The following is an 11,343-nucleotide window of genomic DNA, read 5'->3' on the forward strand; positions in this document are numbered from 1 at the left end:
CTAATACCCAGCTACATCCTCAGCCCTGTTTCGTGGGGTTTTAAGGAATACTTGCTACGACAAAGTAAGCATCAGGAGTTTCTCTCTTGTGGCCTGGGTCCCATAAACTCAGCCCTGCATTTAGTTGAGGATAAAATCGTGATTTGTGAGCTCTTCTTACTGCCCAGGAATTTTGTTGACAGTGATCTGCTTGGAAGTGGATGTCAGTTGAGCATCTTGTGGCCAGGAGACAGAGAAAGATGTCTCCTTCCCATGGAGCGCAGTCTCTCTGTCGGACCCAGGACGTACATGCATGTTTGAGTAAAAAGTGCTTGTACTAGCTCCTGAGCTGTCCATCTTCCACTGGGAAGGAAAAGAGATGATGTTCTCAGGGTCAACTCAAAATTAAACAGCTTCTTGGACAGAGTCCCTCTGGCTTACAAAGATTAAAACAGACAACCATTTTACTACGAAACACACGTGTTTCTTCCCCTTTTTGTCAATTACAGGCTCCACCCTTGGTAAAAGTGGATTGGGCTGCAGTGTTTAAGTGAAGCAGGTTTTGCCTCCGTGCTGGTAGGATAAAGATGGCCCAAGTAATATTTTTCAGATTCCTATAATGCAAAAACACTATTTACACTGTTTAAGACTGTTTGATTTCACTCTTCTAATTCAGTTATCCCTGGGGAGGGGGGAGGAAGGGTTCTGTGGAATAAACCCATGAGGTGAAAATTGTCATTTAAAGGTATCTTCAATTATAGATCATATTTCCATAAATTGTCTCCCTCTCTTATCTCTGTCTCCCTGTCTCTGTCCCTCTCTTTGTCTCTCTCCCTCTCTGTCTCTCTCTCAGTCTCTGTCTCTCTGTCTCTCAGTCTCTCTTTGTCTCTGTCTCTGTCTCTCAGTCTCTCTTTGTCTCTGTCTCTGTCTCTCAGTCTCTCTTTGTCTTTGTCTCTCTTTCAGTCTCTCTCTGTCTGTCTCTGTCTCTGTCTCTGTCTCTGTCTCTGTCTCTCTGTCTCTCTCTCTCTCTCTCTCTCTCTCTCTCTCTCTCTCTCTCTCTCTCTCTCTGTCAGCCTGTGCCCTTGCCCACAGAGGCCAGCCAGCAACCACCTTCAGTTGTCCTTCCTCAGGGAATGTCCCCCTTTACTTTTTGAGACATTGTGTCTCACTGAATCTGGAGCTGGATAATTAGGCCAGGTGGTTGGCCAGGGAGCGTCAGATGGGCTTGCCTCTTCAGCATTGAAATTACAGGTGCACTCTGCCGTGCCCAGCTTTTTCCATTTGTGTTCTGGGGAGGGTGGGGTAAAGCTCTGGTCTTCATACCTGCACTGCAGGTAATGACAGCCATCTCCTCAGATCTGAGTGGAATGTGAATGGGAAAATATGAGGATTTCTGTAACAGACTAGCAAGGCTCTCTGCTGATCGAGAGAAGGGTCTGAAGAGGTGTTTTCTCACTGAGCTATGGCCAGCCCTTCTTGGATTCTTCTTTGTCTTCCACAGACTGCACTGTTTACTCTGAGTCTTCTTTTTAATTAGTTCCTACTCCAATTTTTCTTATTGTCAAATTGCTTTGCGAAGCTCCATGAGCTAACACATGGCACTGGTTCTGCTGTCTGGTCCATTCTTGGACACACTCTTGAAAAACTGCCTGTTCTCTATGGTTCTTACATTTTTCCCCAGCTGCCCTCATATATTAGCCAGTGCCTCTTCACTGGTGTCTTCAGAACATTTCTTCTGTGCTCAACAGATGGGGTGGAACTTCTGTATTAGCAGGCTCTGACAGTCTCCATGGTTAGTGAATGGTGAACATTTGTGGGAGAAATGGGTTGAGGGATCTGGAGAAGGTTCCAGGGCATCGGAAAGCAGTTCAGGATTGGAGGTATGAAGAGAAGGTGACATCGAAGATAAAATGGATGACTTAGTGTATATCTAATTAGACTGTTTCTTTTCTGTTTCTCCTCTCTCTCTCTCTCTCTCTCTCTCTCTCTCTCTCTCTCTCTCGGTCATGTGAAACCTGGGCTAGTCTTGCACTCACCATATGTCAAGAGGATGACCATGAACCTCAGATTTTCTTGCCTCTATATCCCAAGTTCTGGAATTGTTGGTATGGGCCACCACAGCTGGCTTAACTAGGCATTTTCTGTTTTAGAATCTCTCTCAGAATAGATGTGACTAGAACTGAAACCATGCCCATGAAGGGGATGAGAGACTGTTCTTTAGTCCTTTAAGGTCTTCATGGCTTCCTAATCACATATCTCTTCTCTCCTTCCCTCCTTTCCTCCTTTTTCCCCTCCCCTCCCCCTCCTCTCTCTCTCTTCCCCTTCTCTCCCTCCCTTGTTTCCTCCCTCCATCCATCTATTGTTCTTTCCCTTCTTCCTTCTTTCTTCCCTTCCCCTTTGCTTCCTCTCTGCCCCATCCTGCTATGAACCTGAACTGACTGTCATCTGAATGTCCATCCCAGATCCCAGAGAGCCACTTTGACTGGTTATTTACACTGACTTTTGGGGTTTGTGATGGTTTGAATGAGAATGGCTCCCATAGGCCTCATAGGTTCTCATCTTTGAGTGCTTGGATCCCAGTGGGTGGAGCTATTTGGAGAGATCAGGAGGGAGGGAGAGAGAGAACACTAACTGGGAATGGTGTGGGCTTTTGAAAGCTCAAAACCCACCCCTAGTGACACACTTCCTCCAAGAGAAACCCTGTCTTGGGGGGGAAAACCCCAAAACAAAACAAAACAAAACAAAGAAAGCAAGAAAAAAAAAGTTGGAGTGAATAGCTGAGTGACATTCTAGATCAGGGAAAGGGGAGTTTAGATCATACTGAGCATTGGGATGTTTAAAATAAATTCTAGGCAGTAGGAAAAGAGACTCATTTAGAAAAGTCCCCCCACCTATCCCTTCCCCTTCCTTTCCTCCTCCCCCTCCCATCCCTCTTCCTCCTCCTCCTCTCCCTTTCCCGTCTCTCCCTCCTCTTCCCCTCCCTTCTCTCTCCCCCTCCCTCCCCCTCCCCCAACCCTTCTCCTCCCCATCTCTTTCTCTTCCCCCTCTCATTTCTGTCGCCCAGGCTGTTCTTGAACTCACTAGGCAGTCAAGGATGACTACTTAGTCCTGATCCTTCAATCTTTCCCTCTCAGATACTGGCATTACAAGCATGTGCCACCATGCCCAGCCTAATCCACTATTTTCTTGAAGTACACATGTATTATTTGGACCACGGTGAATTCTTTGCCCTGAGTTTCTAAGAGTACGGTCTTCTTGCCTAATAACAGTCTTCCCAGCTATGCTGCTAGCAGGAATGTTTTCTCCTCTGCACCTTGAGGAATTGGGCTGCTTTCTTTACAGGAGTTGGGATGGAACTCAGGAAGTGTTCCTTCTGAGTGATCACTGCCCTAGGAAGTCAACAGTGCTAGGGTCTGGTATCTGTTGGGTCTTTTCTAGTGTGAATGGCCTTCCACTGACTATCTAGACTTGTTAAAAAGTTCTGTTATTATGAAAGAGCAACACTTTCCCCAGTCTTTCATGCTAAGGGACTTCACTGATACAAACCTTCAGTCTTTATACAGGAGTGCAGCCTGAATTGGAGAGAGAGGGGTACAGGGGGAGACTTTGAATTTGAATAATACACACTTTTTTGTCTTTTAAGAATTTTGGTAGAGGAAAGAAAAACACTTCACTAAAAATGTGTTTACGTTGTGTATAGAAACTGAATCCTATTGAACAAAACGGTTTTGGCGCCGTGCTGCTTGCAGATTCTGAGTCTTCCGTTTGTTTAGGAGCAGGCAAGCTTTTCTGAGCTCTCTACAGACATGTATGAAGCGGATCCTCAAGAGTCACTCTTTGGCGAGGAACTCCTGGATGAAGGGAGTGAATGTTAGATGCTGCTCCCCCTCTAAATGAAACCACAGTGTCATGGGTTGGGAGCTGCTCAGCATAAAAATTTGACTTTGGTTCCCAGAAACAAATAAAGCCAAGTCCAGGTGGAATGAAGGTGAGACAAATAGATCCCTAGCATTTGGTGTCCTTCCAGTCTAGCTTAATTGATGAGCTCTGGGGCAATGAGAGGTTTTATCTCAAGAAACATGGTAGATGGTGAGATTGAATTTGGCCTGGTCTTTACACGCATCCTCCACTCACTCGCCCTCATGGGCCGATTTTTCCATCTGAGTGGGTGGCTTTCATTTCTAAACCAAGCGAAGCACGGTTTTCCATGGTCACCTGTGTGATAATTTTCTGGACTCCTAAAGATGACAGGTGTGCAGTCTGGATTTCCAAGGGAAAGTGAGGTAGAGTTAACGCTCTGAGGAACTGTGTTTGCATAATTTTATTTTTCTATTTTGCATTTTTAAAATTCAGTACAACTGTCATAAAAGCCTATTTTTGTCTTATAGGAAGCCAATTAAATTTCCAGCTAGACCAATTCAATAAAAACGAATTTGGAAAATATAACCAGCTTAGAAAAGGAGCCGTTAAATGTGCATTCAGTTTTACTTTTTAAAAAAAAAATTACACATTTGTCATTCTCTGCTGAGAGAGATGATTGGGATGGGATATTCTTGGCATTTGTTCATTTAAAGATAAGGATAACTCCCTTCATGCAGCCCTGAGAACAGGATGCAATGAGGATTTCATCAAAGGCTGTGTAATTCGGTAAACATGTTCTCGGAGTTATAGAAATTCTTACCCACCCTCACATAATTGTGCACGCGCCCTCCACTCAGGAGCCTCCTAATTTGTGTTGGATGAATGATGTCTTTTTCTAATTATGCTTCCATTTTCACTGAGAAGTATAAGACAATGTCTAATTGAGCTTCCCTTTTTATTGTTGTTTTTGTTTTTGGACAGAGCTAGAATTAGCCTTGGAATTTGGTTTCCCAGTTGATTCCCACTTTAATTAAAACCTAACCAGATTGATCCAGCTTGTGGCTTTTCATAGGAAACAGAAGGCCCTCCACAGTTCATACCAAGTGCAATCCTCCAACTTCCTCCTCTGCCTCACCTGCTGTCTGCTGATCTCCACAGACACTTTACTGGGATCATGTCTGCAAGTCAAGGTTCCTCTTCAGTCCCACTGTGGACACATCCCTACATCCCGCCTCTCAGAACTTCTTTGTAAAAATGTGCATTCTAATGAAGTTGTGAAACAAGAGTTTATGGAACACTAACACTCACTGACAGCTTTTATTACCTCAGTAGTTACACCAGAGAGAAAGATCACTCCCACGGAAATGGCTAATTCTTCCTTTTGCCTTCATCTTTGAAGACCTGGAACGTTCTCTTCGTCCTCACAATGACATTGGCTGGGCAAATGCATACAGATGGCAATGTCCTGTGCTTGGCACAGCTGTTCTCTACACCCTGACATGGAAGAGACCAGTAGCTTCCTGTCACAAAAAAATGTGGGAAGAAGAGAAAGGACACAAAGTTCCAACAATGCCCCTGTCTCAGAGAATGTGGAGCTTCATGTAGAAGGGAAAAATCAGGCTGACGGAATTCCCATCCTCACATGGTATAACTCATGATCTGGGTTTTACATTTTTAACTTCAGGGGAACAAGCAAACCTATTTGCATCTCAACTGAAACTGTGTTTGAGAGCTGCCCCTGTACTTGAGGAAGGAAGGAAGAAGATACAATTGCTGGCGGGTCCTGGTTAGAGTCTCCCCCCAGCATTCTATGTTCAATAGACCCGTCCATCCTGTGCTTTGGCAAACAACCAGACTAGACACAAACTAGAGACTGGGAGGAGGGAATAGCCACTGAGGAAATGCCTCGTCTGATTGTCCTGTGGGCTTGTCAGCAGGTATTTTCTCAATTTAGTGATTGGTGTAGGAGGGTCTACTCCACTGTGGGTGGTGCCACCTTCACACAGGTGGTCCTGGAGTCAATAAGAAAGCAGGCTGGGCAAGCATGAGAAGCAAGCTTGTAAGCAGCACCCCTCCATGGTCTGTGCTTCAGCTCCTGCTTCCAGGTTCCTGCTTGAGCTCCTGTCCTGACTTCCTTCGGTAATGGACTTCCATATATCGCTGTATGATGAAATAAACCTTTCCCTCCTTTAGTTGGCTTTGTTCAGCAATAGATAACAAACTAAGACATGTCCTCTAATGCAGATAGAATCAATTTCTTGCCCTAGAACCCAGCTATTTCTCTTTGAGTTTTCCCATCCCTCAAGTGTGTGTCAAATTTACCTTTCACTAACAAGCCATGAGGTTCTTGCCTTGTTTTTTTAAGGTTGGTTAAGAGTGTTGGAGCAAAGGCTGCACTTGTGTAACTATGTAACACTATTTTCCCAGCATCTTTGAATAATGTGTATGCTACATTGTTACGGTTAGTATGTGGGAACTTAAGGTCTCTAGGATGGTCTAATTGCTTCCTGCAGAAGTCTAATAAATGCATGGCTTCCTATGTCGTCCAAGGTTGTCCATCATCATTAGGTAATGCAAAGGAACAGAGACATGATCACACACCTGCTGAGGGAGGGACTGGTGCTAATATCAGAAACACTTAAACCAGCTGACTGTGGGATATTCACTGAGTTCATTTGTTAGTGTGTTTTGGGTTGCCTTGCTAGAGACATGAAAGGAGATAAGCTTCTCTACAAATATGGAGATAAACTCTTCCTAGGGCCTATGTAGATATATTTTGGCTATTTTTCAAGACTGTACTAAGACAAGTCAATAACTGTAAAATAATCTGTTATTAATTATCCTACTTTGAATGGAAGTTAGAACTGACTCCATTGATCTGGCCTGACAGCAGCCTTAAGGCACTCACATTTTTGGAACTTACCTTAGCATAATGTTACCTTAGCATAAATGTTAGATGCTGATTGTAATAGTCCTCTGTAGAGAGCTATTTAGACATGCACAAGAGCTATATTTCAGGAGAGGCAGCGCAAGGGAGTGTGTGTGCATGTGTGTATGGGAGTGCTTGCCTGTGAGATATGTGTGGAGTCTAGAAGTTGATATGGAAAAGTCTTCCTCAGATGCTTCACCACCACCATCACCACCACCACCACCACCATCATCATCATCATCACCATCACCAACATCACCACCATCATCACCATCATCACCATCATCATCATCATTCTCATCATATTATCATCATCAACCTCAGCAGCAGCAACATCACCATTTTATCATCATCACCAACATCACCATTATTATCATCACCATCCTCATCACCATCCTCTTCTTCCTCTTCTTCCTCCTTATCACTGTCACCACCACCACCACCACCACCACCACCACCACCACCACCACCATCATTTCAAACACAGGATCTCTCATTGAATCTGGAACCCACTGTTTTAACTAGATTGTATGGCCAGTGGACCCTTGGGATCCTCTAGTCTCTGAGCACCAGTTATACAGAGTTATAGAGGTGCACCATTATGTCTGTTTTTTTTTTCTCTTGGCTTTGGGGAATCTGAAGTCAAGTCTTTGTGCTTGCACAGCAAGCATTTTACCCACTGAGCCAGCTCCCTAGTTCCCACACCTGACTTTTTTGTACAGCTGCTGCTGATTGGACTGTGGTACACCTGCTTATAAAGCAAGTACTTTACCAATTGAGCAAACTCCCTCAGTCAATGTAAAAGGAGTTTTTTTTTATGTCAGTGGAATCTTATTTTAAAGTACCTAATGAACATCCCTTTGTAAAAAAAATAATAATAATTCAAGTTCTGTGGCCTATAACAATTTGCTTGAGTGTAAACTTGGATTTCTAAGTATCAATTTTACCTTGAAGTGACACACAGTTGTACTTGAAGATAAATAACTATTTGGCTACAGACAGCAGCATTAAGTAATTTTAGAAAATGAATTACCATAGTGACCTTGTGGAGCCCTGGTATGATGGCTTGCCAAGATGGGGCTATGGCCAACTTCCTGTCTCATTTATGTAATTTAGATTCCACCTATTTTTCTGATTTATGATCAGCTTGCTTTAATAAAACAGATTGTTCAAGTTATATTTAATGGAACATTCATTCCTCCTACTCTTCCTGTAAGTGCAGAGAACTCCAGAAATCTTGCTAGAGGTTGGGAAGTTCAAGGGCGCAGGTTCTTGAGCATGTGCATAGGCCCTAGAGTGAAAGACCAACAAACATGTCAACAGGAATCTAGATAGCAGAAGGGTAGGATAGATGCCTTCAGGGTACTTTTATTTTTGCCCTGAGTACTGATTCAGCACTGTAAAACCTCCGCTGGTTCTGGGACCGTGCTGAAGAAGAGCATTACTGTGAATCAATGTTGTGTAGCCAATCTGCTTACTTCTGGGTACCCGGGGAAGGGGAAAAAAAGGAGGGGAGGGAGTCAGGCAAGAACTAGAACTTCAATGTCCCCTTAAAGACATGCTCCCTGCACTGGTCATCTTCCTCTTCAACTTGATGGGATTCAGAGTCACTGTGGAAACACTCCTGTGGAGCGTCTTTGAGAGCATTGGAAGGACAGATTTTAACAGGGAAAGCCCATCCTGAAAGTGGGTGGCGCCATCACTTAAACTTAGATCCGGGACTGAAGAACGGAGAAAGCTAGCGGCTCATCAGCCCTCATCTCTCTCTGCTTCCTGATTCCGATGCTCCACATTCTTGCCACTGTGTCTTGTCCACCATGACAGAAGGCGCCTTCAACCTGCGGACCTACGTAGGCGCCTTAAACCCACCCTACGTAGTCACTGTTCTCAGATATCTTGTCACAAGGATGAGAAAACTAACCAAGACATCCCCGTGACCTGCTTCCTACAGCTAGGTGCTATTTCCTACAGTTTCCACTACCTCAATAATGTCACCAGCTTGAGCTGACCCTTCAGTGGACCATCCAGATTCAAATGTTAACACTGACCAACGCCATCTCAGAGATGGAAACCTACCCAAACCAGCTCTGGGCCAGAGCCTTCGCTGATCTCTGCTAAAGGGACCTATCCACATGGACAGGTCAGTGGAAGTGCAGTACCGTGAGGGTGCACAGGCATGAAAACCTGCTCCATTCCCAGGTAGCTGTGAGCAAAAATCTCAGGCGAATAGGATACTCTGTTATAATCCGCCAAACCCTGAATTGCGTTGGTGCCTCCCCTCAGGATTTCTTCCTCCTTGCCGGAGATTAGAACTGTCTTCATAGTGTACCTACTCCTCTACCAGCCTGTGCCCATGCCCTCACAGGGGAGGGGCAGGCCTGACCTTTCCTGCTCTTATAGGGCAGGGGCCTGACCTTTCTCATCAGTGTTTCTCACATATTCTGAAATGGCATTTCATCTGGCACCAACTTGATATAATTAACAAGGTTTCCCTGGATGAATACCTCCTTGCTTCCTTCAGCTTTCTTTTCTTTCTCTCTTCCCATTTCTTTTATTTTTGAATGAGGGCCATGCTGAATACTGGGGGTGGAGATGTGGGGGTGGGGGCTTTCCCTTTAGGGACATCATATCTTAACACTTGAAAGGCCAGAGACACAGAAGCGTGGAGGGCTATTGGAGTTACAGAAATCAGGGGTCCACAGACCAGGATACTGATGCCGGCAGGGAGGAGAGGGGAGGGGGAGGAAGTGGGTGTAGAAATGTCCCACACATGCATGAGCATACCTGAAAAGTCAGCAGGCATCAGGCAAAGGACGGAGCAGCAACATTGTTCTAGCCATCTGTACATTAATTCAGAACATTCTCCTTGTTTCCTGGCTTATGAGAACTACTCTTGTAATGACTAGGCCTAGCCATGGCTGGAATGGCGTTTAGACACACTCTGCTGCTTTTTAAATTGTTTCCAGTTTTTGCACTATTAAATATAATTTATTCCCATTTGTATTTGCATATATGTTTGCAAACAAAAGTGAATCAAACAATTGCTTTGTTTTTTTTTTTTTTTTTTACTATATCCACTGACCATACTCATGCAAATCACTCTGTGACTGGGTTTATTAATTACTTTTCTCATTGCTGTGACAAATTAGCACAAAATATCAGGCTTAGCAGCAGAGTGTGAGGAAGCTGGTCACATTGCATCCACAGTCAGGAAGTAGAAAGAAATGAATGCTGGTGTCCTGATCTCCTTTATACTCTGACTAGGACCCCAGCCCATGGTATGATGACGCTCATATTCAGAAGACATCTTCCTACCTCAGTTAAATCCCTCTAGAAACATTGTCATGGTGTTAGCCAGAGATTCGTCTCCTAGGTGATTAAATCTAAATCTAAATCTAATCTTCATGGACAATAAGGATTAGCCATCACACTGGGTGGACTGATTTAATTTCACGCACTAAGAAATGAGTCCTAACCTGTGTATAGCCCTGAGTGTCTATCCTTAAAGAGGAAGTGGTACAAAACCGGAGAGTTCAACATATCTTCTCTACACCACATGAGGCAGTTTATGTCCTGATTACCAACTTGAGAAGAAGGCTTCCTGGTAGGAAGCTGGGGATCTGTCTGGTATGTTTAGACACATTCATGGCATGTCTAGCATGTGCAGAGAACTGCACATAGAACTTCAGACTCTGGGTGGGTGATAGCTTCTAGGAGCAACATAGTATCTGAATGATACGTATGATGAGCGAATATTTGAATTAATTATTGGGAGATGTGGAAATGATTATGGTATTTCTGAGGAAGACATGTTGGCCTGGAACTCCCAGTAAATCAACAGGAACCTGAGCTTTCAGACGGGAAGCAGGAAAGTGGAAGGAGAGAGAAGAATTTATGTGCAGAGATAAACTGCTCTGATCAGCAGGAATACCTACAACTGGAGTCAGAGGACAGGGTCCTTGTGGATTCACATTACAGGACAATCAAGAGAGGAAGGGATCTCCAAAGTCACCATTGTGTGAGTTGGACCTTACCTTCTGAGAGTGTGCTGTATGCCGAGTACATTAATAGGTCATGTTACTCTCACAATGGCTATACAAGAACATTCCCATCACCTGACTTGTCCCAAGACCTGACTTGGATGCCTTTAAGAGAAAGCTCAAACCAATGCCGACATAACCCCTAGTGTTTATTCTTTCAATAGGGAAAGGCGAGTTAGACTCAGGACAATGTAAATTGCCCTGGTGCCAACAAGGTTCTAGGCACTTGTCTTCTTCTTCAGCATATGTAGTTTGACTTCACTTTTAGACCCTGCCGTGACTGCTGGAGTCCCAGCTATTATATTTACTTTTTTGAAAATTAGAATGGGACAGGGATACAAAGGGCTTTCTTATGACCCCCCACCCCCCACTTTGGGGAAGCCTTTCTAGAAGTCCCATTTATGTTTCTCTTCCTGCCACGATTAAATTCTAATACGTTAGCTCACATCTATTTGTAAGGGAGACTGGTTGTGTCCTAAAGTGAATAGAAACAGTCCTGAGTGTTTGGGATTATGGGTAAGTCAGTAAAGTGCA

General features: G+C 44.2%; 1 long non-coding RNA gene across 3 annotated transcripts in view; it reads left to right on the plus strand.

The window, feature by feature from the left end:
- LOC147999631 (uncharacterized) overlaps positions 1–6,383 on the plus strand; it is an 88,103-nt gene extending 81,720 nt beyond the window's left edge. For 2 of the 3 annotated variants that reach the window (XR_015644267.1, XR_015644266.1), the window contains one exon: positions 4,822–6,383. This is a non-coding gene — a long non-coding RNA (uncharacterized LOC147999631). The remainder of the gene's footprint in view (positions 1–4,821) is intronic. The other variant, XR_015644268.1, reaches the window with a different exon arrangement.
- The last annotated feature ends 4,960 nt before the right edge of the window (positions 6,384–11,343 follow it).

Source organism: Rattus norvegicus, chromosome 19, assembly GCF_021556685.1.
Source record: "Rattus norvegicus strain SHRSP/BbbUtx chromosome 19, alternate assembly SHRSP_T2T, whole genome shotgun sequence".
NCBI classification, from domain to species: Eukaryota; Metazoa; Chordata; class Mammalia; order Rodentia; family Muridae; genus Rattus; species Rattus norvegicus.